General features: G+C 44.0%; 1 long non-coding RNA gene across 1 annotated transcript; it reads left to right on the top strand.

Moving 5' to 3' along the window:
- On the top strand, positions 1-24,376 carry LOC130291021 (uncharacterized). Its single transcript, XR_008847769.1, has 5 exons — positions 1-126; positions 9,183-9,254; positions 18,867-18,982; positions 22,387-22,508; positions 23,117-24,376. It is a non-coding gene; the product is annotated as an uncharacterized LOC130291021 (long non-coding RNA).
- Positions 24,377-27,996: the final 3,620 nt, after the last annotated feature.

The following is a 27,996-nucleotide window of genomic DNA, read 5'->3' as shown; positions in this document are numbered from 1 at the left end:
CTAGCATAGAGCACCAAGGAAACCACAAAATATGCAGGGAATTCGGTCATTTTGACAGAAAACCCTGCTCTTTTTCAGAAAATAGCAACATGCCATTAATCACTGTTTACTGTGTGGTCTTTGAAGGTAAGTGATGACGCTTTGTATCGCCACTAAACTCCTTACACTCCATGGGCTGGGTGGCTAATCCAGGAAGTGTAGGTAGGGCCAAATACATTAAATGCGAAACATATCTCAGGAAGTACCGTATTTTTCGCCGTATAAGACGCAGTTTTTCTTCCCCAAAACTGGGGGGGAAAAGTCAGTGCGTCTTATACGGCGAATACACCCCTATCGCGGCGGTCCCTGCGGCCATCAACGGCCGGGACCCGCGGCTAATACAGGACATCACCGATCGCGGTGATGCCCTGTATTAACCCTTCAGACGCGCCGATCAAAGCTGACCGCCGTGTCTGAAGGGAAAGTGACACTAACCCGGCGATTTCACCGCGGCGGTCCCGAACAGCCCGACTGAATAGCCGGATTAGTGCTTACAGGACACCGGGAGGGACCTTACCTGCCTCCTCGGTGTCTTCTCCATTCAGGGATCCCCTGTATGGCCGGCGCTCTCCTTCCTCATCATCACGTGCGTCGGCGTGCGTAAGGACGTGATGGCGGCGATGGAGAGCGAGGATACCCGACCGGCAGCAGAGACGTTCCGGAACAACAGGGACAGGGCGACAGCGATGGAGCGACATCCAGGGCAGCGGTGACGGGTCCGGAGCGGCGGGGACACGTGAGTATTACCTCCTATGCAGTGGTCTTCAATCTGCGGACCTCCAGATGTTGCAAAACTACAACTCCCAGCATGCCCGGACAGCCAACGGCTGTCCGGGCATGCTGGGAGTTGTAGTTTTGCAACATCTGGAGGTCCAAGGGTTGAAGACCACTATTGGGTTCAAAATCTTTAATTTTTTAGAATTTGCACCTATAAATTGGGTGCGTCTTATACGCCGGTGCGTCCTATAGGGCGAAAAATACGGTAAGCTCATCTGGTAACACTGGTTATACACATGTAATACTTGTAACAATGTGGAGGTAGTTACTGTGTGACTTGTATACCTGTTATATACTAACTGTTTTTACCTGCATTTTTTGTATTTTCTCTATTCTCTCAACTAATCTCCCTAAACCTGACATTTCCATCTGTGGTAGCGGGGTGTGATGAGGGCAGATGTTGTTACCCTAGAGGCAGAGGCAGATGACGCCAGGGCGTGGTTTATCCTTAATACCACCCGAAGGCATACCGCTGGATCCTGGGCTAGGCACGGGGGTAATAATGACTCCAATGCCAAGTTAACGATAACGGTAGCTGTACTGAGGGTAGACAGTTGGTAAAGTCTACACAGTTCAGCCAGGTCAACGGAAGTGACCAGTAACTCAAAGACCTTAAAGGGGTACTCCGGTGAAAACCTTTTTTCTTTTAAATCAACTGGTGGCAGAAAGTTAAACATATTTGTAAATTACTTCTATTAAAAAATCTTAATCCTTCCTGTACTTATTAGCTGCTGAATACTACAGAGGAAATTCTTTTCTTTTTGGAATGCTCTCTGATGACATCACGAGCACAGTTCTCTCTGCTGACGTTATTATAATAATAATAATAACGCTTTATTTATTGTTGTCCTTAGTGGGATTTGAACCCAAGTCCCCAGCACTGCATGGTAGCTAAAATGGACAGAGATGTCAGCAGAGAGCACTGTGTTCGTGATGTCATCAGTGTTCCAAAAAGAAAGGAATTTCCTCTGTAGCATTCAGCAGCTAATAAGTACTGGAAGGATTAAGATTTTTTAATAGAAGTAATTTACAAATATGTTTAACTTTCTGCCACCAGTTGATTTAAAAGAAAAAAGGTTTTCACCGGAGTACCCCTTTAAGGGATTGCTGGGACTTCTAGTAGGACTGGACAATTTAATGCAGACCACACTGACTTGACAGTTGCTGACAGGGACTGACTTGACTGACGACTGACAAAGCTATGACTGTAGCTTACTTGCAATTGAGTGGGGCTGTAGACTTGACTTGAGGCCTCCTATGACTCTGGACACACACACTGGGACTCAACTTCACTGCACTGGACCTCAGCTTAGTAGAAAGAGCAGAGCTCATAAAGAGTAAGCTAACTACGCCCAGGGCTTATATAGGGGAGACTAGGAGGGAGCCCATAGGTCACCCCTGGGATCACCTGGTCACTGGTACCTCCTGGGTAACAATCACATGGTACATTTCTTAAAGCAATAACACATTATAAATTATAATACATAGCAAAACATATATACAGGAGGGGAAACAAGTACAAGGGGCCCAGAGGACACTGAAGGAAGGCTGCCGGACAGGACAGCAAGGATACGGGGTAACACCTCCCGTACTGGGCCACCACATATCTGTGTGTGTGCTAATTCCCTAACTCCCAGGCAGCAAGCTTGCTGTCTAGGGCCGTCTTTAACGTGGGGCAAAAGGGGCAGCTACCCTTGGCTAGGGTTGCCACCCTGCCGGTATTTTACCGGCACAGCCGGTATTTTCATCTACATTCCGGGCTGTGCCGGTAAGTTTGGATGAAAAATACCGGCCATGCAATGGCCGGTATTTTTCATTCACTGACAGGGGCGGACGGAGCAGCATCCCCAGAAGAGCACTGCTTTCATGACCGGCCGTACAATGCCCAGGTCTGACACCAGCAGCCTGTGACAGGGAGAGCTCCGTGCGATGACAGGAAGAGATTGTACAGTGCTGGGGAGGGGGCGTGACCTCCTGTCTCCTGTCTCCCCCTCCCCCTCCTTCTCTCTGCCCCGTGCAGTCTTACAACCCTCCATAGGCAGAGCAGGGAGGGGAGAGGCCGTGTATTCTGTCTCCATCTGCTGCGCAGGGCGGGTGAGTGTCTGTGTGTATATGTGTGTGTGTATATATGTGTCTGTGTATACATGTGTCTGTGTGTATATATGTGTCTGTGTATATATATGTGTCTGTGTATATATATGTGTCTGTATACATGTGTCTGTGTATGTGTCTCTATGTGTCTGTGTATATATGTGTCTGTGTATATATGTGTGTGTGTGTGTAGGGGGGGGGGGGGGGTAAACTGCCTAATCTGGGGGACAACTATGCTGCCTAATCTGGGGGACAACTGGGGTACAACTATGCTGCCTAATCTGGGGGACAACTATGCTGCCTAATCTGGGGGACAACTATGCTGCCTAATCTGGGGGACAACTATGCTGCCTAATCTGGGGGACAACTATGCTGCCTAATCTGGGGGACAAGTATGCTGCCTAATCTGGGGGACAACTATGCTGCCTAATCTGGGGGACAAGTATGCTGCCTAATCTGGGGGACAACTATGCTGCCTAATCTGGGGGACAAGTATGCTGCCTAATCTGGGGGACAACTATGCTGCCTAATCTGGGGGACAAGTATGCTGCCTAATCTGGGGGACAACTATGCTGCCTAATCTGGGGGACAACTATGCTGCCTAATCTGGGGGACAAGTATGCTGCCTAATCTGGGGGACAACTATACTGCCTAATCTGGGGGACAACTGGGGTACAACTATGCTCCTAATCTGGGGGACAACTGGGGTACAACTATGCTCCTAATCTGGGGGACAACTGGGGTACAACTATGCTCCTAATCTGGGGGACAACTATGCTCCTAATCTGGGGGACAACTATGCTCCTAATCTGGGGGACAACTATGCTTCCTAATCTGGGGGACAACTATGCTCCTAATCTGGGGGACAACTGTGCTCCTAACCTGGGGGACAACTATGCTCCTAATCTGGGGGACAACTATGCTGCCTAATCTGGGGGACAACTATGCTCCTAATCTGGGGGACAACTATGCTCCTAATCTGGGGGACAACTATGCTCCTAATCTGGGGGACAACTATGCTGCCTGATCTGGGGAAAAACTACCCGGCCCTCCACAATATTTTTAGTTTCTCATGTGGCCCCATGGGATAAATAATTGCCCCCCCCATTCCTCCTCAACCCCAGACATTCCTTAACCTGGAGCCGCCCGGGGAAAGGAGAAAGTGAAGACAAGAGACTGGTGAGACCTCTCTGCAAAATTGTGTATTTAATGCAGTGTTTCCCAACCAGGGTGCCTCCAGCTGTTGCAAAACTATTACTCCCAGCATGCCCAGACAGCCTTTGGCTGTCCGGGCATGCTGGGAGTTGTAGTTTTGCAATAGCTGGAGGCACCCTGGTTGGGAAACACTGATTTAATGTTTTAATGTATGAAACTATCTGCTGCGCTCTGTATCTAATCCTGTCATGTGCGATACTGTCTGCTGAGCCTGTGTATCTAATTCTGTCATGTGGTATATGAGCCTGTGTATCTAATCCTGTCATGTGCGATACTGCCTGATGAGCCTGTGTATCTAATCCTGTCATGTGCGATACTGTCTGCTGAGCCTGTGTATCTAATCCTGTCATGTGTGATACTGTGAGCTGAGCCTGTGCATCTAATCCTGTCATGTGTGATACTGTCTGCTGAGCCTGTGCATCTAAATCTGTCATGTGTGATACTGTCTGCTGAGCCTGTGTATCTAATCCTGTTATGTGTGATACTGTCTGCTGAGCCTGTGCATCTAATCCTGTCATGTGTGATACTGTCTGATTAGCCTGTTTATCTGACGTTGCGCAGGGGGACGTCACTCGTCATCAGAGAGAGCCAGCGTTGCTGTCGCGCACCACCACTTCCGCCGCTGCTGGCATAAATAGGGTTTTGGTAGGTATTCTCTAAATGTAATTTTTTTTGTGCGATATAGGAAAATTCCCCCCACATATATATTGTATCCCTCCAATCCCCTATGCCATTTCTTAAACCCCCCTCCCATCCCCCATGCCATTTCTTAAACCCCTGATCCCTCAGCCCCTGTGCAATCTGGCCCCTCCCCTTTTGTAGCTCCACCCCCACATAGCCACACCCATGACCGGTATTTTTCTGAGGGAAAGGTGGCAACCCTACCCTTGGCCCTGTCATTCCTGGGGGCCCATAGCAGTGCTGCTACTGTGTTTCCATATGCAAGGCTTCCTCCAGGCACTCGGCAAGACAGCTCCCTGTAAGTGCATCAGCGGCCCTGTGTGTGAAGGGTTGGGGGGGGGGAATTAAATGTGTAAATATATACTGTATATACACACCAGTGTTTCCCAGGGGGTCTCCAGCAGTTGCGAAACTGCAATTGGGCATGCTGGGAGTTGTAGTTTTGCAACAGCTGGAGGCACCCTGGTTGGAAAACACTGATATGTACACACACAGATACACACACATACCCGTGCATGTGTAAGAAATATCTCCTGCATCTTCAGTCACGGTATGTATTATTGCAGTGTTAGTCAAGGTATGGCAGCATTGTTTGGTTCTGGTATGGCATTGTTATTCAGTCACTGTATTGCGGTATTGTTCTTTTCTAGTATGGCAGTGTTATTCAATCACGGTATGTATTATTCCAGTGTTAGTCAAGGTGTGGCAGTATTGTTTGGTTCTGGTATGGCATTGTTATTTAGTCATGGTATTGCGGTATTGTTCTTTTCTAGTATGGTAGTGTTATTCAATCACTGTATGGCAATATTTTTCTCTTCTGGTATGGCGCTATTATTTAGTCATGGTATAGCAACATTGTTCTTTTCTAGTATGGAAGTGTTTTTCAGTCACAGAATGGCGGTATTGTTCTGTGCTGGTATTTTGGTATTATTTAGTAATGGTATGGCAGTATTGTTCTGTGCTGGTATTTTGGTATTATTTAGTAACGGTATGGCAATATTGTTCTTTTCTAGTATGGAAGTGTTATTCAGTCACAGAATGGCGGTATTGTTCTGTGCTGGTATTTTGGTGTTATTTAGTAACGGAATGGCAATATTGTTCTTTTCTAGTATGGTGGTTTTATTCAGTCACGGTATGGCAGTATTGTTCTGTGCTGGTATTTTGGTATTATTTAGTCACGGTATGGCAATATTGTTCTTTTCTAGTATGGTAGTGTTTTTCAGTCACAGAATGGCGGTATTGTTCTGTGCTGGTATTTTGGTGTTATTTAGTAACGGTATAGCAATATTGTTCTTTTCTAGTATGGTAGTGTTTTTCAGTCACAGAATGTCGGTATTGTTCTGTGCTGGTATTTTGGTGTTATTTAGTCACGGTATGGCAATATTGTTCTTTTCTAGTATGGTAGTTTTATTCAGTCACAGAATGGCAGTATTGTTCTGTGCTGGTATTTTGGTGTTATTTAGTCACGGTATAGCAATATTGTTCTTTTCTAGTATGGAAGTGTTTTTCAGTCACAGAATGTCGGTATTGTTCTGTGCTGGTATTTTGGTGTTATTTAGTCACGGTATGGCAATATTGAGCAAAATTTGCTTTCGCCTAGGGTGGCAAAAATCCTTGCACCAGCAAAAAAAATAGCTTGCCCAGGGTCCAATCAAAATTAAAGACGGCTCTGTCGCGGTCTTGGAGTTATGCTATGCTATATATACACTCTGATCTATTTTTCACTCCCTATATTAAATCCCGTTCATGTTCTTGTCACCTGCACCTCAGAAACATCTCCAGAATCCTCTCATTCCTCACTATTGAAACCACTAAAACTCTTCGTAATGCTTTAATTCATTCCTGACTATTGTAACAGGCCTTCCCTTCTCTAAACTCTCCCCTCTCCAGACCATCCTCAATGTCATTGCCAGACTCATCTTCCTCTCCAGCCGTTACACCGACGCCTCCTCCCTGTGTCAGTCATTTCACTGGTTATCTATTCAGTCCAGAATACAGTAAAAATCCTCAGTCTCACACACAAAACTCTCCCCAGTGCTGCACCTCCCTACATCTCCTCCTTCTTCTTTGTCTACCATCCAACACATTCTCTCCGCTCTGCTATTGATCTAAAGCTAACATGAGTTGTGGTGACACAGGGTGGTGTTGGTGGAAATACTTTATCTCTTCGTGACGCCAGGGCACTGTTATCCTATACACGGTCCGGGTTTGGAGACAGCTTCTCCTGGTCTAGACAAGACTTCACTCGTGCTGCACCAGTTCTCTGGAATGCTATACCTCGATCCCTCAGACTTTACCCCAACATCCACAGTTTCCTTAAAGGGGTACTCTGTTGGAAAACATATATTTTTTAATCAACTGGTGCCAGAAAGTTAAACAGATTTGTAAATGACTTTGATTAAAAAATCTTTATCCTTCCAGTACTTATTAGCAGCTGTATGCTACAGAGGAGATTATTTTCTTTTTGAATTTCTTTTTTGTCTTGTCCACAGTGCTCTCTGCTGACATCTCTGTCCGTGTCAGGAACTGTCCAGAGCAGCATATGTTTGCAATTGGGATTTTCTCCTGTTCTGGACAGTTCCTGATACGGGCATCAGGTGTCAGCAGAGAGCACTGTGGACAAGACAAAAAAGAAATTCAAAAGGAAAAGAATTTCCTCTGTAGCATACAGCTGCTAAAAAGTACTGGAAGGGTAAAGGTTTTTTAATAGAAGTCATTTAAAAATCTGTTTAATTTTCTGGCACCAGTTGATTTAAAAAAAAAAAAAAAAAAAAGTTTTCCACCGGAGTGGAGTACCCCTTTAACCCCTTCCCGCTATAGGACGTATGCATAGGTCCAATTATCCGACACGTTCGCGCAATTGGACGTATGCACATGTCATAGCAATCTCCGGCACTGTCGCGGGCAGCACAGGAGATTGGCGACGGGACCCGGCTGTCAATCAGCCGGAGTCCCGCCGCAGCTGCCGGAGCCGCGATCACGCCGGTCCCGGCAGCATTGACCCCATAGATGCTGTGATCAATCCTGATCACGGCATCTATGGTGTTGACAGGGGGAGCGCTCTCCCCCTGTTCTCCAACGGCGGCGGCGCCGCGATACAATTATGCACTTAAAGGGGTACTCCGGTGGAAAACTTTTTTATTATTATTATTTTTATCAACTGGTGCCAGAAAGTTAAACCGATTTGTAGATTACTTCTATTAAAAAAATCTTAATTCTTCCAGTACTTATTAGCTGCTGAATACTACAGAGGAAATTCTTTTCATTTTGGAACACAGAGCTCTCTGTCAACATCATGACCACAGTTCTCTCTGCTGATATCTCTGTCCATTTTAAGAACTGTCCAGAGTAGGAGAAAATCTCCATAGAAAACATATGCTGCTCTGGACAGTTCCTAAACTGGACAGAGATGTCAGCAGAGAGCACTGTGGTCATGATGTCAGCAGAGAGCTATGTGTTCCAAAAAGAAAAGAATTTCCTCTGTTGTATTCAGCAGCTAATAAGTACAGGAAGGATTAAGATTTTTTAACAGAAGTAATTTACAAATCTGTTTAACTTTCTGGCCCCAGTTGATTTTTTATTTTTTTTTAGTTTTCCACCGGAGTACCCCTTTAAGACATTCAGAAATTAGCTAGTGACTGGTTCACCCTCCTGTATGTATCCTCCCTATTTAAAGGGGTACTCCGGTGCTTAGACATCTTATCCCCTATCCAAAGGATAGGGGATAAGATGCCTGATCGCGGGAGTCCCGCCGCTGGGGACCCCCGTGATCTTGCACGCGGCACCCCGTTTGTAATCAGTCCCTGGAGCGTGTTCGCTCCGGGACTGATTTCCGGTGACTACAGGGCGGGCGGCGTGTGACATCACGCCCACGCCCCCGTGTGATGTCACGCTCAATACAAACCTACGGGAGGGGACGTAACAGCTATCACGATGCCCGCCCTGTAGTCGCCGGTAATCAGTCACGAACACGACTGATTACAAACGGGGTGCCACGTGCAAGATCACGGGGGTCCCCAGCGGCGGGACTCCCGCGATCAGGCATCTTATCCCCTATCCCTTGGATAGGGGATAAGATGTCTAAGCACCGGAGTACCCCTTTAAATAACACAGCTGGACCATCAATAAAGCACTTTCCGCCTTTTGTCTGAACCCCATTCCTCATTGTCTGTAAGATTTCGCGAGCAGGTCCCTCGCTCCTCCTGTTTGAATATTCATTGTGTAATATTGTAATGTCTGATACTTGTCTTGTACCCTCAAAATTGTAAAAAGCTGTATAATCTGTTAGCGCTTTATAAATATTATTATTATTGTTACCTTTATTAGTATAACTAATTGTTTCCTCCCATTTAACCAATGTCACCATCTTATCTGTATAGAAAGGAAACTGAAAGTTCTGGAAAGTTCCCATGAGCTGTCGTCAACTTTCTACTTTCACTTGCACTGAACAGGTATGTGCCCCGTCCTGTAGTGCACTAGATACACACAGAATTCTTTTGTTGTTGTATCTAGTGTGTAACAATAGTGAAGGTTCATATCAGTGGTCTCCAAACTGTGGTCATCCTGCTGTTGCAGAACTACAACTTCCAGCATGCCCAGACAGCCAACGGCTGTCTGGGCATGCTGGGAGTTGTAGTACTGCAACAGCTGGAAGTCCAACGTTTGGAGATGAGTTGTAGTTCTGCAACAGCTGGAAGTCCAACGTTTGGAGATGAGTTGTAGTTCTGCAACAGCTGGAAGTCCAACGTTTGGAGATGAGTTGTAGTTCCTCAACAGCTGGAGGTCCACAGTTTAGAGATGGGTTGTAGTTCTGGAACAGCTGGAGGTCCACAGTTTGAAGACCACTGGTTTACATCATTACAATAAGAGTTTCCTCAGCATGGCTTCATATATTCTGAAGTAGATATACTGTAGATGGCTTGATATATGCCATGCAGTTCTGTTTCATTGAAACAAAGAAGCACCATGACTGGCAGGGCCGGTTCTGCCTATAGGCAAAATAGGCAGCCGCCTAGAGCGCCCTCTTGATGGGGGGGCATTACCCTGCCCGCTGCAAGAAAGCTAGTAGCCAGCCAGCATCCAAAGCATCATCTCAAGCATCCGCCCAGCCAGCACCACCATCACAATACCCCCCCACAACCCCCCCAGTACCATAATAATCTGCATTAGCCTGCTGGAGGAGCGCAGTGCCTCCTCCAAGGCCATATAGGCAGGTTCTGACATTGCACATGCCTCCGAACATCTATCACATGAGGGGGAGGTTTGCTACAGTTTGTCACCCCATTAGTAAGGTGGGGTGTATCAAAGGGCAGAGCCAATGGGTGGGGTCAAAGGGGCAGCAACATTAGCTTTAGCCTAGGGTGGCAAAAATCCTTGCACCAGCCCTGATGAGTGGTTTTTACTATCTATATTATCATGTCTTCTACAGTTATAGGGATATCTCATCACGGCAACTCCTTATCTATGTGGTAGCCCTTGGGGGGTGTTGGTAGTGGGGGTATTGTTTCAGTAAATGAGGGGTTAATGTTAACCCTATAGTTTGTGACGCCAGGCTGAGGGCTAGTATGCTGAGACGATTCTCCGGACTATCGCCGCCCTTACCAGTAACAATAGGTGCATAAGACTAAAGAATGAAGGTCCACAAGGTAGTTGAATTTGAACTTGCATAAACTTTACTTAACGGCTTGAGGTACATCCACAGAGTAGTAACAGTCTCAATCAAACAGTCTCCATATACCTCAATGACTGAGAGATGTTGCGGATCTTGACTTTAGACAATAGTCTCTGAATTCAGGGTATATTGCGAAGATACGTCTGGATTTAGGGGATAGATAAGGTCCGGTGGTCTTGCAGAGTGTTTAGGGATTGATACACTCACAATTTGGAATAGAACAGCCGTCGCCGCAAGGCTAAGGCCTAGACTCACTGATGACAGCAGCGCAGATCCTTTCTCGTCAACAGCCAGGAACCAAAAGAGAGATTAATGGCCGCCGCGCCCTTATATGGGCAGGGTGGGGCCGTTTTGATTGGTCCAGCCATCTGTCACTCACCGTCACAAAGGAAATGAGTGCATTACGTCACAAGGGCCTCCAAAGGTCCTCAAGCAGAAATACCATAGAGTTCACCTGATCACGTGACCCGCAGGTCCTGCTACGCTTCTCACAGGTAATTAACTATTTATATACATTTTATACAGTTAAACTTCCACAAATAAGGAGCATATGATTAGAGCAATGACTATAGGGGTGCGAGGTGACTAGGAGTGGACTATACAAAAGGACCCCGACGTCCTAGGGACTCTGGCTATGGGGACCCATAAACAAAGGTACCGGATAGGATTCGGTACCGGGACACCACAAACCCTCTTACTTAAGATAAGTCGACCTCAACGCCTGCCCCCTAAGACAGAGGGACTAGGACTAGAACAGGATGATCTATAACTTTGCTATACATCCTAAGTAAACATTAAACACATTTACCTTCTCTGATACTCTTACTAGTATCTGGACTAGACAATAGAAATCTATCTAGACATTGGTGCTATCTAGACATGAATGCTATCTAGACATTAGCGAAGCTATCTATCCTTTAGTTTCTAGCTTCTTAGACATTTTCACTAAGCTTACTAAACATTCTAAGCTTACTAGACAATTAGGCAGCTATCTGACATATAGTTGCTAGCTCCTAAGACACTTTTATTAGCTCTCTACACATTCTTGGAGGCTAAACTGAACATTAGTATAACTCTCTATACATGAGACTATCTAGACATTAGTTCAGCTCTATATACCTTTAGCGTCAAGCTGACTAGACAATTTTATTATTATCTCACATTTTATTTCTTTGCCAGCAATAAGTTACCTGTAAGTACACATAAAGTTAGGAAGCTAGGTCACAGTAAGGTTGGCTGCTAGGGATCTATCGGCTACACGCTACTTACCCCTAGAGCACTTTCAAAACAACCTAACTAGATTATTCCTAGAATTACGTGTTTAATTCTGTATTAGCAAGAGCACCTACTGGCCAGGCAGAGCATCTCACAATGAAAGAGAAGAAGAAGTGAGAAGTGTATCTAACAGTGGCAGGAATTGGGTATCAATATGTTACAATTCCTAAGTGTTTTCTTAAGTGAGATATTTATTTTGATGTATGTACTAGAGAAACTTGAGGTAGTACATTTAAGTGAGTAATCCTCCCTATTATTTTTATTGAGACAGGTGCTAGCGATGGGCGACAGCAATAATACTACCCACGGAGAAGCCGGGGTGTCACCTGTTGAGTTACATTCTAAACACCTTTAGCATTTTATACATGTATATGTACAAGAATTATTTATGTTTTTAGTGTTGAGTGTACACGTGCAGTACGTCGATATTTTCTGTGTACAGCTCTACCTTACTTTTTATGTACATAGACACGAGGATACCTTTCTGTGTACAAGAATTATATACATATTTACTATACAGACTCACACAATTATCAACACTCCAACATGGTTCAGGCGTATTCACCTGATAAGTGCAACATTTAGCATAAGAGTTCTTATGAAGCTGCTGGTATATACATAAAGCAGACGTGTAAGGATCAGCAGTCCACCTACACTAGGAGTCCATGGAAAATATACAAATTGGCATGTAAGGATCAGCAGTCCACCTACACTAGGAGTTCATGGAAGGGAAAGGTAAACACGGCTTTAACCACAACTCAGCCGGGTACAGTCCTTAATGAATCTCCTACAGGCTAGGAGTCTCTTGACTTAATAGTCAGGCACAAGCTTAGTGGTTACATTGCTGAACTTTGAACTGGAACAATCTTAGCATAGTCCTGCTAGGCACAATTATTCAACTGAAAAACAATATGATATTACTTTAGAGTCTCTTTAGAAGATGTTCTTCTTTACTCTTGTAGTGCCTCTCTGAGTTCTTCTGTATCTGCCAACATCAGGGGCAGGATTAGAATTGACATAGCTTTGCCACACCACATTGGTGAGGATGGAGTGGTGAAAGGCAGCTTGAGAAGGGGTTATAGGCTTACTAGCCGGGATCAAAGTGGGGCAATAAGGCTTGAGTATCATCTCCAAACCAGGATGGACCCATGACTCTTTCGTTGGTACCCTGGAAGCAGGCAAACTCTCCATGTCAGAAGAGGGCCTTGGTACATACTTTGGTACCTGTGCAGGAGGCAAACTCTCATTGCTCCAAGAGGGCCTAGGTACAGTCTTTGGTGCCCGCAATTTGGGCTTGCTTTCCTGAAATTGAGCAGGACTTGACTCTCCACGATCTGTAGAAAATGAAGAACTTGGCTCTTTGCTGTACATAGAAGATGATGAACTTGACTCTTTGCTGTACATAAAAGATGATGAACTTGACTCTTGAAGCTCCTTCTCCTTGGGTACGCTGGTGGAGGCTTTAGGAGCAGACCTTTTCGGCCTCAAGTTGAAGGGATCGGACTCCCAATCTGTTGACGGGAAATATTTGAAAGGAAGCTGTGTTGGGGCTGTTGGTCTAGTGACCGCTGCAGCCCATTCTCCACGAAGGCTCTGGACGAGGATGTACTCCACAATTTCCCCCACCTCCAAGGTGTAGAATTTCTTATGGAGATATGACCTTTGCACTGCTCGCCGGTTTACGAGGATGGTCTGCCCAGTGTGGCAGTCAAGAAGTGTCCCATAACCTCTGACCTTGTCGAACTTGGCCACAGTTGCTCTTCTTCTCTCTAATGGCTCCTCCCCTTCTCGGGGGTGATCCCATTTACGTATGTACAATGCCTCCATTTCTTTGGTATTTTCCTGATACCGCACTTTTTCTTCATAAGGCAAATGCACGTGCCTGGGGGCATAGAGTTCTTTGTGTCGGGCCTTTAACTTTTCCATCAATTCGGCCAGCTCGGCTTCTTGACGGGCCCTTTCCCTTTCTGCAGTTGGGATTGGTGGGAGTGGCTTCCCAGGTAATGGTTGAAGTACTCTGTGCATGTACTCGATCAGCTCCGGCTCATCTCCGAACACCCATTGTGGAAATTTTGGTGAGCACGGTCATGCACTTGGCAAGCTTGATCGAGGAATGACCTCAGGGCTGGAGGAGGAAGAATAGGCCGCCTCTGGCGGGGTACTCACAGCGGACTCCTCTGACGGGATCTCGGCCCACGAGCCCCAGGTTCTGTGGTGAGGGGACAATCTCACCGGTGATGCACCTCTAGGTGTCCCTGTGCTTTCCGCTGGAGGTGTTTCTGGCCAATCGTCGTCATCATCAGGCAGTGGGGGAAGATTGCAGGCCCCCTCTTATTCTAATGACAACCGCTGCAGATGGTCAGCAAGCTCTTGAAAAAGTTGGGCTGTGACTGCCACAACTTTCCGTGTTTCCGGTGCCATTTTGCTAACTGCACCACGTGGAACGCTGCTCTCCACCATGTCTGTACTTTCCGGCTCTCTGTGCAGCCTGAAGAGGTCGCTCTGCGGGGTGTCTTTTATAGTGAGCTTCTCCAAAATGGCGCTGGGCAGGAAGGACGCTATCGGTGCAGCCCCGACTTCCGGTCCCTCCAGAAACGGCTCCTGTATCTCTGAGTTCCCTTTTGGCTGCGACACAGCAACTTGGTGGCCATGCCCAGGGGCGGGGCGTGGCACAGCGCGGGCTTTCTTCGCGCGCTTCTCCGGCAGCATTTTGGCTCTGCCTGTGTCGACCGGACCAAAGGATCGCAGCATGAACTCGTTGCGTAGTTTACACATCTTAGTTGTAACAGAGTTTTTGCCTCCCCCTTACTTTTCTCTTGGCCCCCTTGTATGGTGCCCCACAAGCACCGTTCTTGTACACAGCAACATGCTTTACAGCACATGAATAAAGTTCTGGGGGGGAGTACACTTTCACTAATGGCGACTGTAGTAGGCACACACCCGTATCCTGTTCGTGCAACGCCAAAAAGGCTTTGTGGTAGCCCTTGGGGGGTGTTGGTAGTGGCGGTATTGTTTTGGTAAATGAGGGGTTAATATTAACCCTATAGTTTGTGACGCCAGGCTGAGGGCTAGTATGCTGAGACGATTCTCCGGCCTATCGCCACCCTTACCAGTAACGATAGGTGCATAAGAATAAAGACTGAAGGTCCACAAGGTAGTTGAATTTGAACTTGCATAAACTTTATTTAACGGCTTGCGGTACATCCACAGAGTAGTAACAGTCTCAATCAAACAGTCTCTATATACCTCAATGACTGACAGATGTTGTGGACCTTGACTTTAGACAATAGTCTCTGAATTCAGGGTATATTGCGAAGATCCATCTGGATTTAGGGGATAGATAAGGTCCGGTGGTCTTGCAGAGTGTTTAGGGATTGATACACTCACAATTTGGAATAGAACAGCCGTCGCCGCAAGGCTAAGGCCTAGACTCACTGATGACAGCAGCAGCGCAGATCCTTTCTCGTCAACAGCCAGGAACCAAAAGAGAGATTAATGGCTGCCGTGCCCTTATATGGGCAGGGGCGGTGCCGTTTTGATTGGTCCAGCCATCTGTCACTCACCGTCACAAAGGAAATTAGTGCATTACGTCACAAGGACCTCCAAAGGTCCTCAAGCAGAAATACCATAGAGTTTACCTGACCACGTGACCAGCAGGTCCTGCTACGCTTCTCACAGGTAATTAACTATTTATATACATTTTATACAGTTAAACTTCCACAAATAAGGAGCATATGATTAGAGAAATGACTATAGGGGTGCGAGGTGACTAGGGGTGGACTATACAAAAGGACCCCGACGTCTAGGGACTCTGGCTATGGAGACCCATTAACAAAGGTACCGGATAGGATTCGGTACCGGGACACCACATCTACATGTAGCTTCACCATAGACTAGCCAAAAAAAGGTGTCCAGTAGCTGAAATCTCTGGTGGCCCTTGCAAGGAAAATGCTGAATTACATGGACCCCATTTGAATCTACGAGGCCAGGTCCTGCACGGTAGGAGTTGGTCTTTGCCGCAGCTCTCTGAGCCAATATCTGGTTACATTGGGAAATTACCCAAATGTAGCCACTAGATGATAAAAAAAAAAATAGACCCCTTTGGCTGGTGGTGGTGGTCTCCAAAGTCATCTCCAGATGGAGTCATCTTCTGTTGGACCTTGGGGCCCATTATTATTTCAGATCCTGCAACCATCGAAGAATCTTCTTCTGTTCTGACCCTATGTAACATACCCTGAAAGAGGTCTACATACTATTGTTTGGAAATCGTGGTCCATGGAAGCTTTTGGCATCTACTGCTGAACACACAGGGGGAGATTCATCAAATCCAGTGTAGAGGAAGAGTAGTGCAGTTGCCCATAGTAACCAATCAGATCGCTTCTTTCATTTTTCACAGGACTTTTTGAAAATGAAAGAAGCGATCTGATTGGTTGCTAGGGGCAACTGCACCACACTTCCTTTGCACAGGTTTTGATAAATCTCCCCCACATGGTTGTGTATGTGTGCATTGTGTTCTAGAAAGCTCCAGGCAAAGTCAATGTCAGTGGGAAGTGGAGATAACCATGAATCTGACTTTAATTCAACTCTTTTAATCATTTTTAGAATTTATTTTATATCGTAAAAAAAAAAAAAGCTACTTTCTTGATGCGCGGAGTGATCACCGGGAAGGTACATCCTGCTAGGATTAGGATGAATTGGTAGTTATTGTAGACAGTAATATCCATTCATGTGGAACAAAACAAGAAATAAATCTGATAACATAACATGAAACCATCTGGTTTGTAGAAGAGAAAATTAAAGGGCAGTGGACTGTATACAGGAGATGTGCTAAATTGTGAGGGATGTATAGATAGATAGATAGATAGATAGATATGTGGTGTCCCGGTACAGGACCTTGTCCTGTTCCTGCCTTAAAGGGGTTGTGCGCTGCCCTGCAGTTCGGAGCTCCGCTCACAGCGTCTGGAAGTTCATTACTCCAAACGCTGTGTGCGGGCTTCCGTGTTCGCGGACGGCGGGTTTAGCATATAATTAGCATATCATTTGGCCACAGAATCATCTGAACAACCCGCCCCCCCCCCCCTCCTTGATAAATCCTGTTTGGTAGATTTTATTCATTTTCCCCAAGTAAAATTAGACCTCGGATTAGACTTACCCATACAGGACATGTACAGTCCTGGAGCATCAGCGCGGCAAAAAATTAACATTTCATATGTAGTACCCAATAGGGCAATCACTCACAGATCCATGGATATTCCATTTCTGTTTCTTTTATTTCTTTAAAACCTAGTATAACAAACTTTCTTAAATAGTAGATACAGACACGGCATGCTGTAGTCTTTGCCTTCGACTCTCCCAGCCATGGACGTAATGGCGTTTTGGGAGTGGAACCCCCTAGTTATGCATGACTAAGGGGGTCCACGCCCCCCGAAACGTAGTTACGTCCATGGCTGGGAGAGTCAGGGGCAAAGACTACAGCATGCCGTGTCTGTATCTACTATTTAAGAAAGTTTGTTATACTAGGTTTTAAAGAAATAAAAAACAGGAACGGAATATCCATGGTGATTGCCCTATTGGGTACTACATAGGAAATGTTTGTTTTTGTGCTACTTCCCCGCATATTTACATTTTGAACATTGATGCCTTTGAAGAGTTAAGGAAAGCTCCAAAAACGGATTGAAAGTCTGTCTATGCTACAAGTTGCAGGTTGTGCTGATTGTTGTCATATGTACTTATATTCAGAAGGTGCCGTATGTGGCAGTATTATATTCAGGAATATAGTATGTGGCAGTATTATATTCAAGGGTACAGTGTGTGGCAGTATTATATTCATGGGTACAGTGTGTGGCAGTATTATATTCAGGGGTACAGTGTGTGGCAGTATTATATTCAGGGGTACAGTATGTGGCAGTGTTATATTCAGGGTACAGTGTGTGGCAGTATTATATTCAGTGGGTACAGTGTGTGGCAGTATTATATTCAGGGGTACAGTATGTGGCAGTTTTATATTCAGGGTACAGTATGTGGCAGTATTATATTCAGGGTACAGTGTGTGGCAGTATTATATTCAGGGGTACAGTATGTGGCAGTATTATATTCAGAAGGTACAGTGTGTGGCAGTATTATATTCATGGGTACAGTGTGTGGCAGTATTATATTCAGGGGTACAGTGTGTGGCAGTATTATATTCAGGGGTACAGTATGTGGCAGTGTTATATTCAGGGTACAGTGTGTGGCAGTATTATATTCAGTGGGTACAGTGTGTGGCAGTATTATATTCAGGGTACAGTATGTGGCAGTATTATATTCAGGGTACAGTTTGTGGCAGTATTATATTCAGGGGTACAGTGTGTGGCAGTATTATATTCAGGGGTACAGTATGTGGCAGTATTATATTCAGAAGGTACAGTGTGTGGCAGTATTATATTCAGGGGTACAATGTGTGGCAGTATTATATTCAGGGAGTACAGTGTGTGGCAGGATTATAATCCATAGGTACAGTGTGTGGCAGTATTATATTCAGGGTACAGTGTGTGGCAGTATTATATTCAGGGTACAGTGTGTGGCAGTATTATATTCAGGGGTACAGCGTGTGGCAGTATTATATTCAGGGGTACAGTGTGTGGCAGTATTATATTCAGAAGGTACAGTGTGTGACAGTATTATATTCAGGGGTACAGTGTGTGGCAGTATTATATTCAGGGGTACAGTGGTTGGCAGTATTATATTCAGGGAGTACAGTGTGTGACAGGATTATAATCCATGGGTACAGTGTGTGGCAGTATTATATTCAGGGAGTACAGTGTGGGGCAGTATTATATTCAGGGAGTACAGTGTGGGGCAGTATTATATTCAGGGAGTACAGTGTGGGGCAGTATTATAATCCATGGGTATAGTGTGTGGCAGTATTATATTCAGGGAGTACAGTGTGGGGCAGTATTATATTCAGGGAGTACAGTGTGGGGCAGTATTATATTCAGGGAGTACAGTGTGGGGCAGTATTATAATCCATGGGTACAGTGTGTGGCAGTATTACTTTTAGGGAACACAGTATGGCAGGGTTATATTTAGAAGGTACAATATTTGGCAGAATTATTATAATTATTGTATTTATATAAAGGATGAGGATCTGTTGACAAAGTGAGGAGCCAATGATGTACGGGTGTCAGACTCTGCAGAGAAGATGGAGCTGGAAGCAGTCCTGGTGCTTCGACCAACAGAGAAGACGTCACTCAGGTCACTGATATCATTGTGTATTCTCCTGACTGTCCCATCAGCTCTAGTCACTTGTAAGTTCTGTGGGGATGATAGGTGACACTCTACCCCAATCAGTGGCTCTCCAGCTGTTGCAAAACTACAACTTCCATAATTCCTGAGGCTCTCCAGACATGATGGGAGTTGTAGCTTTGCAACAGCTGGAGAACCACTTGAACCAAGGTGATTGGTGGAGGTCCCAGCAGTTGGACTCCCACCAAAAAAATGGACTGCTTATTCTAAAATGCCTGGGCCTGTTTTTGGTCCAAGCCCAGCCCTGGGGTGGGGGCCCAGGGCAATTTTTTGCACTGGGGCCCTGTGGTTTCAAGCTACGCCCCTGCCCCTCAGGAAGAGTCCCTGCAGTCCATAGGGCTCTCCTGCCGGGCTTTCCCCCTTGCTCATTAGTTACTGCTTCATATAAATGTGCACATAATATTTGTATATTGTTCAGTGTATATAAAGATTGTACAAATGTATAAAATGTATAGGACCTTCCTGGGTCATGTGATCTATTGTCATGTGATGTATCCAGAGTTCCCTTCAGGCTTTGCAACCAATGGGCTTTAGTCCAGCCCCCCTAGCATATAAGGGGCTGTAGTCTCTAATTTCACGCTCTTCTCTTAGTTTCTGGCTACAAAGCAAGCACAATCTCTGCAACTACTAAATTCATCTCATGACTGGAACTGGAACTTTCACTTAAACTTCTTATGGAACAGTCTTTACAATTATGCCGTTTTCTCTAGAGGCAACCGGGATGCAGGATACCTCACAGGCTTGCTGGGACTTGTAGTATTGAGATTTATGCAGGCCACTGTGCTACTAAGCATAGCTAGAGAGGTTGCAAAGGTATCTTTTAATCTGGGGTCTGGAGAAGTGGCGGGGGCATAATTCGGGGCCTGGAGGGAAGGGGGGAAGTTAATTTCGGGTCCGGAGGAACTGCAGGGGTCGGGGTCTGGGTTAATTTCAGGTCCAGAGGAGTGGGGGGCAGGTTAGATTTGGGGTCTGGAGGCAGAGTGTGTATGTATAATTTGTGTGTATGTACTGTATGTATGATGTGTGTGTATGTACTGTATGTATGATGTATAAATGATGTGTGTATGTACTGTATGTATGGTGTATGTATGATGTGTGTGTGTATGATGTATGTACTGTATGCATGGTGTATATATGATGTGTGTATGTACTGTATGTATGATGTGTGTGTATGTACTGTATGTATGATGTGTGTGTATGTACTGTATGTATGATGTGTGTATGTACTGTATCTATGGTGTATGTATGATGTGTGTGTGTGTGTATGATGTATGTATTGTATGTATGGTGTATGTATGATGTGTGTATGTACTGTATGTATGGTGTATGTATGATGTGTGTATGTACTGTATGTATGATGTATGAAAGATGTGTGTATGTACTGTATGTATGATGTATGGATTATGTGTGTATGTACTGTATGTATGGTGTATGTATGATGTGTGTTTGTACTGTATGTATGGTGTATGTATGAGGTGTGTATGTATGATGTGTGTGTGTGTATGTACTATATGTATGATGTATGAATGATGTGTGTATGTACTGTATTATGATGTATGTTTGATGTGTGTATGTACAGTATGTATGATGTATGAATGATGTGTGTATGAATGATGTGTTTAATCAACATGTATGTATGATGTGTGGAGATGTGTGTAAGCTACAAGGATGTATAGAGATGTATTATGTGTGGAGATGGTGGTATTATGCGGGGGGGGGGGTCTGGAGGCGGCGGGTGTATGTATGATGTGTTTATGTATGATGCATGTATGTATGATGTTTACGTATGATGTGTGTGTATGTATGTATTATGCATGTGTGTGGGTGGGTGGAGGTGGTGTGTGTATGCATGATGTGTATGTACTGTATGTATGATACATGAATGATGTGTGTATATGAATGATAGATGTGTGTAAGCAACATGTATGTATGATGTGTGAAGATGTGTGTAAGATAGAAAGATGTATGTATGATGTGTGGAGATGTATTATGAGGGGGATCTGGAGGTGACGGGTGTATGTATGATGTGTGTGTAATGTATTATGCATGTGGGGGCCGGAGGCGGCATGTGTATGTATGATGTGTGTGTATGTACTGTATGTATGGTGTATGAATGATGTGTGTGTATGTATGAATGATAGATGTGTTTAAGCAACATGTATGTATGATGTGTGGAGATGTATTATGCGGGGGGATCTGGAGGCGGCGGGTGTATATATGATGTATTTATGTATGATGTGTTTATGTATGATGTATATGTATGTATGTATTATGCATGTGTGAGAGGGGCGGGGGCGGTGTGTTTATGTAAGATGTGTGTGTATGTACTGTATGTATGATGTATGAATGATGTGTGTATGTACTGCATGTATGAATGATGTGTGTGTATGAATGATAGATGTGTGTAAGCAAGATGTATGTATGTATGATGTGTGGAGATGTGTGTAAGCTAGAAGGATGTATGTATGATGTGGGGAGATTATTATGCGGGGGATCTGAAGGCGGCGGGTGTATGTATGATATGTGTTTATGTATGATGTATGTATGATGTTTATGATGTGCGTGTGTATGTATGTATTATGCATGTGTGTCTGGGGGGGGGGGGTGCGGAGGCACCAGGTTTTTGTATGTATGTGGTGTGTATGTTTGATAGATGTGTGTAAGCTAGATGTGTGTGTGTATGTGTGTGTGTATTTGTGATGTGTGTATGTATGTATGCTAGATGGATGTATCTATGATGGGTGTATGTATGTGTGTATGTATGATGAATGTGTGTATGATAGATGTATGTATGAATGATAACAAAGGAAGCGAAGTCCAGCGCTAGGTGAAGCAATATCAGGTATTTATTGTGGGATCACAGATACATAAATGGCAACAAGACAAGTAGCCGACGCGTTTCTGACCTCTAAGGGTCCTTAGTCATGGCAGTATGTATGAATGATAGGTATGTGTATATATGATAGATATGTATATGTATGATAGATGGGTGTATGATGTGTGAATTTATCATACATCTATCATACATACATTATACACACAAATATCTGGTCTGGGGTCTGGAGGAGGACAGAGGGGTCTGGAGGAGGACAGGTGGGAATCAGTTAAACTGAGAAGAAACAGTGTGTAACAGTATTAGTATTATTATTATGGAGGGATAATTATATTTGGAAGGTACAGTGTGTGGCAGGGTTATATTCAGAGGGTACAGCGTGTAGCATGGTTATTTTTGAGGGTTTATATTCAGGAGGTACAGTGTGTGGCAGTATTATATGCAGGAGGTACAATGGTTGGCAGTATTATATTCAGGGGGTACAGTATTTGTCAGAGTTATGATTTCTGTCTTCATACAGAGGATGAGGATCTACTGACAAATTGAGGAGCCAATGATGTCCGGGCGTCAGACTCTGCAGAGAAGATGGAGCTGGAAGACGTCCTGGTGTCTGAACCAGATGGAGAAAAAGACGTCACTCAGGTCACTGATATCATTGTGTATTCTCCTGACTGTCCCATCAGCTGTAGTCACTTGTAAGTTCCGCAGTGATGGGTGATGTTGTACCCTAATCTGTGGCTCTCCAGCTGTTGCAAAACTACAACTCCCATAATGCCTACGGCTCTCCAGACATGATGGGATTTATAGCTTTACTACAGCTGGAGAGCAACTGGAACCAAAGTGATTGTTGGGGGTCCCAGCAGTTGGACCCCCACTAGAAAAATGGGCTGCTTATTCTTAAATGCCTGGGCCTATGTTTTGTCTGTCTGGCCCTCCCTGTTAGTCACTTAAATTGTTGTGTATTCTCCTGACTGGGTCCCATCAGTCCTGTAGTCACTGATATCTTTGTGCGGCCGAGTAAGGGGTCTTCCATCATTGGGGAAGGGGGTCGTCAGGTGTTTGGGGGGCCCAGGGCAATTTTTCGCACCAGGGCCCTGTGGTTTCTAGCTACGCCCCTGGTTCTGTAGGACCAAGCCACAGGGACTCCATTCCATGCTCTGCCATGTAGACGAGGCCTTAATCTTACAATACACAGGTACGCCACACACCATAGTTATATCTCAGTGCAGTTCTTGTTATTCTGCTTACAGGCTCCAATGAATCGACACAATCACTTCAGCTCCTGCGAATCATTACAAATCATCTCAAGAAGTGCGCTAGTCCTAATGCCAAGTTAAACTCTAGTTTATTTACCAACGGAGCAGAAGTGCGCCGGATATTTAATAAACTAATAAACTTCCTAGCGCTGCAATTATTGAATTATGTATGCTGCCGAGAGCAGGGATCCTCTGTTTGCATTCTGCTTTTCCAGTTGCTTTATCAAATAAGCCCGAGAGCGCTCCACCTGGTCCTGCTCGGAGAATCGCTTCATAGAGAAGAAAGGAGGCACAACCTCAATGACAACTGAGAGAGAACGGGCCCAGAACCTCAAGAGACATGGAGGAGGGGCAAGATCAGGACTTCAGGACAGTGACTTTGCAGACATCTATCACAACTTCCTGAAGACCCCTATAGATGTTTTCTTATCCAAAGTGAAATTATGTCTCCAGTTCCAAGACCTATTAACAATAAGAACCAGTTTAATGCCCTAAATATATAGAAAGGTATAAACCAGCTCTCACCCTATCTTTGGTAAACGTCTAAACGAACCGGCCACAAGCACTGGCCAGAATCAGTGTCCAAAATAATTAAAGGATAGTTCAGCAGCAAGATTCTGGGAAAAAAGCTATTGTGGTTGCCCAGTACCGTATTGTATACCGTACCTAGTGTAGAGGTCCCCAAAGTCAGAGTAACTACGTTCAGGTAGGGTCCCTCAGGTGGGACAACCCCTAGTCACCTCGCCTTAAGTCTAATTCTTTAATTCTAATATATGTATATATTTAATAATAATGTATATCTAATATAATGTATAGTACTTACCTTGTTTAGCGTCGCAGGTCCTTGGGTCACGTGTTACCCACAAATCTTTGTAATGGTGATTGACATCAGTATGGACCAATTAGCACTAGTCCAGCCCCTGCCCATATAAGGGAGCTGTAGCCAATTATCGCTCTCTTGGGTTGCTGCTCTCGTGGATGCCGGACTAGCAGGACGGATCTGCGCAACTTTCAAAGACACGCTAGGCCTCAAAACCTACCAGCCTCAGTAGAACTAAAACCGTGAGTTCTAATCTACCCCCGCTAATGCTAACGTGACTTCTGGACCGCAACTAATCCCCTCAATCCAGTGGAACAGCGCCTGATACTTAAAGACTCTAAATTGCTAAAGTCCCAACCTTTGTCAATCTCCAAAGAAGCAGTTGTTTGCATAGAGACTGTTCAGTTTATGAAGCTTGCAGAAAACCTTCAGTAAAAGTTATACCTGTTTCAGAAAACTCTCCGGTTGTGGACATTCTATTATTATCTACCTCCCTATCGCTCTTGGGAAGGGTGGCGGTAGGATAAGCATTACTGAGGAGCCCTCACCCTGGCGTCACAAATAGAAAGGGTTAACAAGCACCCTTTAATTACGGCACAGCTACACTCCCCATACACTACATCCCCCAGGCTATCACACTATCTTCTTTATTAAGTTTGTGGTGCCACGAGGTGTTAGTAGAAGAGGTTGGAGACAGCTTCTCCTGGGCCAGTCACAGGGAGTAAATGAACACACCAACATCGGGTTACGGATAACTGTCTTTACTGAACAGGGTGCAGATGGTATCACACAGACAGTTGGTTTTAGGTGAGAGAGTGCAGCGTAACCCCATGGGAGCCCTGTTGCCTTTCTGGGACTTGTGGTGCTTTTACCAAACATAATTATACTGACTTGTAAGACTCTTGTAAGATTCTTAGTGTGAATTAATAGGAAAGCCACTTGGAAAAACCAGGGGTGCTTCCAGCAGAAACTACAACTCCTAGCATGCAAAACTACAACTCCTAGCATGCAGCAGAATTTTTTTTTTCGTCCCCCTCTTCAGATCTGTGCCTCCACACAATCCTGTCTTTGAGCTCTATAGGGAGTTCTTTCCCCCTCATGACTTGGTTTTTGTCAGCTGTGGCAGGGACCTTATATAGACAGGGCTGTGTCTTTCCAGATCATGGCCAATCATCTGAATTCATCAAAAGAAGTGGGAGGAGCCAGAGCTAAAAAAATAACATGTCATAGTAAAGGGTCTGAATACTTATGTACATGAAAAATGTTAGTTTTAAATTCGCCCCCCCCCCCCCCCCCCCCACAAAAATAAAAAATGGGTATTGAGTGCAGGATGATGGGAGAATAATTTTCTTCATTTTATCACAAGGAGCAACATAACAAAATGTGACAAAAAAAGTGATCACACCAGTGTCGTTCAAAAGTGCAGTACTGCTCATGACCAGCAGGTGGTGATGTGTGGCACTGGGATTCATTCAAATACAGGTGGTTCCTTCTTTATTTCTACAGCAGTGTTTCCCAATCGGTGTGCCTCAAGCTGTTGCAAAACTACAACTCTCAGCATGACCGGACAGCCGATAACACTAACACCTATAACACCAATAACACTAACACCTATAACACCTACACCAATAACACTAATACCTATAACACCTACACCAATAACACTAACACCTATAACACCTGCACCAATAACACTAACACCTATAACACCTACACCAATAACACTAACACCTATAACACCTACACCAATAATACTAATATCTATAACACCTACACCAATAACACTAACACCTATAACACCTACGCCAATAACACTAACACCTATAACACCTACACCAATAACACTAATACCTATAACACCTACGCCAATAACACTAACACCTACACCAATAACATTAACACCTATAACACCTACACCAATAACTCTAATACCTATAACACCAACACCAATAACACTAATACCTATAACACCTAGACCAATAACACTAATACCTATAACACCTACACCAATAACATTAATACCTATAACACCTACACCAATAATACTAACACCTATAACACCTACACCAATAACACTAATACCTATAACACCTACACCAATAACATTAATACCTATAACACCTACACCAATAACAGTAACACCTATAACACCTACACCAATAACACTAATACCTATAACAACTACACCAATAACACTAATACCTATAACACCTACACCAATAACACTAATACCTATAACACCTACACCAATAATACTAATACCTATAACACCTACACCAATAACACTAATACCTATAACACCTACACCAATAACACTAACACCTATAACACCTACGCCAATAACACTAACACCTATAACACCTACACCAATAACACTAACACCTATAACACCTACACCAATAACACTAACACCTATAACACCTACACCAATAATACTAACACCAATAACACTAACACCTATAACACTAATACCTATAACACCTACACCAATAATACTAACACCTATAACAACTACACCAATAACACTAACACCTACACCAATAACACTAACACCTATAACACCTACACCAATAACACTAATACTTATAACACCTACACCAATAACACTAACACCTATAACACCTACACCAATAACACTAATACCTATAACACCTACACCAATAACACTAACACCTATAACACCTACACCAATAACACTAACACCAATAACACCTACACCAATAACACTAATACCTATAACACCTACACCAATAACACTAACACCTATAACACCTACACCAATAACACTAACACCTATAACACCTACACCAATAACACTAATACCTATAACACTAATGCCTATAACACCTACACCAATAACACTAACACCTATAACACCTACACCAATAACATTAATACCTATAACACCTACACCAATAACACTAACACCTATAACACCTACACCAATAACACTAATACCTATAACACCTACACCAATAACATTAATACCTATAACACCTACACCAATAACACTAACACCTATAACACCTACACCTATAACACCTACACCAATAACACTAACACCTATAACACTAATACCTATAACACCTACACCAATAACACTAACACCTATAACACCTACACCAATAACACTAACACCTATAACACCTACACCAATAACACTAATACCTATAACACCTACACCAATAACACTAACACCTATAACACCTACACCAATAACACTAACACCTATAACACCTACACCAATAACACTAACACCTATAACACCTACACCAATAACACTAATACCTATAACACCTACACCAATAACACTAATACCTATAACACCTACACCAATAACACTAATACCTATAACACCTACACCAATAACACTAACACCTATAACACCTACACCAATAATACTAACACCTATAACGCCTACACCAATAACACTAACACCTACACTAATAACACTAACACCTATAACACCTACACCAAAAACACTAACACCTATAACACCTACACCAATAACACTTACACCTATAACACCTACACCAATAATACTAACACCTATAACACCTACACCAATAACACTAACACCTATAACACCTACACCAATAACACTTACACCTATAACACCTACACCAATAATACTAACACCTATAACACCTACACCAATAACACTAACACCTATAACACCTACACCAATAACACTAACACCTATAACACCTACACTAATAATACTAATACCTATAACACCTACACCAATAACACTAATACCTATAACACCTACACCAATAACACTAATACCTATAACACCTACACCAATAACACTAACACCTATAACACCTACACCAATAACACTAACACCTATAACACTAATACCTATAACACCTACACCAATAACACTAACATCTATAACACCTACACCAATAACACTAACACCTATAACACCTACACCAATAACACTAATACCTATAACACCTACACCAATAACACTAACACCTATAACACCTACCCCAATAACACTAACACCTATAACACCTACACCAATAACACTAACACCTATAACACC

This window comes from Hyla sarda, chromosome 9 (genome assembly GCF_029499605.1).
Source record: "Hyla sarda isolate aHylSar1 chromosome 9, aHylSar1.hap1, whole genome shotgun sequence".
Lineage (NCBI taxonomy): Eukaryota > Metazoa > Chordata > Amphibia > Anura > Hylidae > Hyla > Hyla sarda.
The sequence above is the reverse complement of the archived record's forward strand: the minus strand, read 5'-3'. Positions and strand labels throughout refer to the sequence as shown.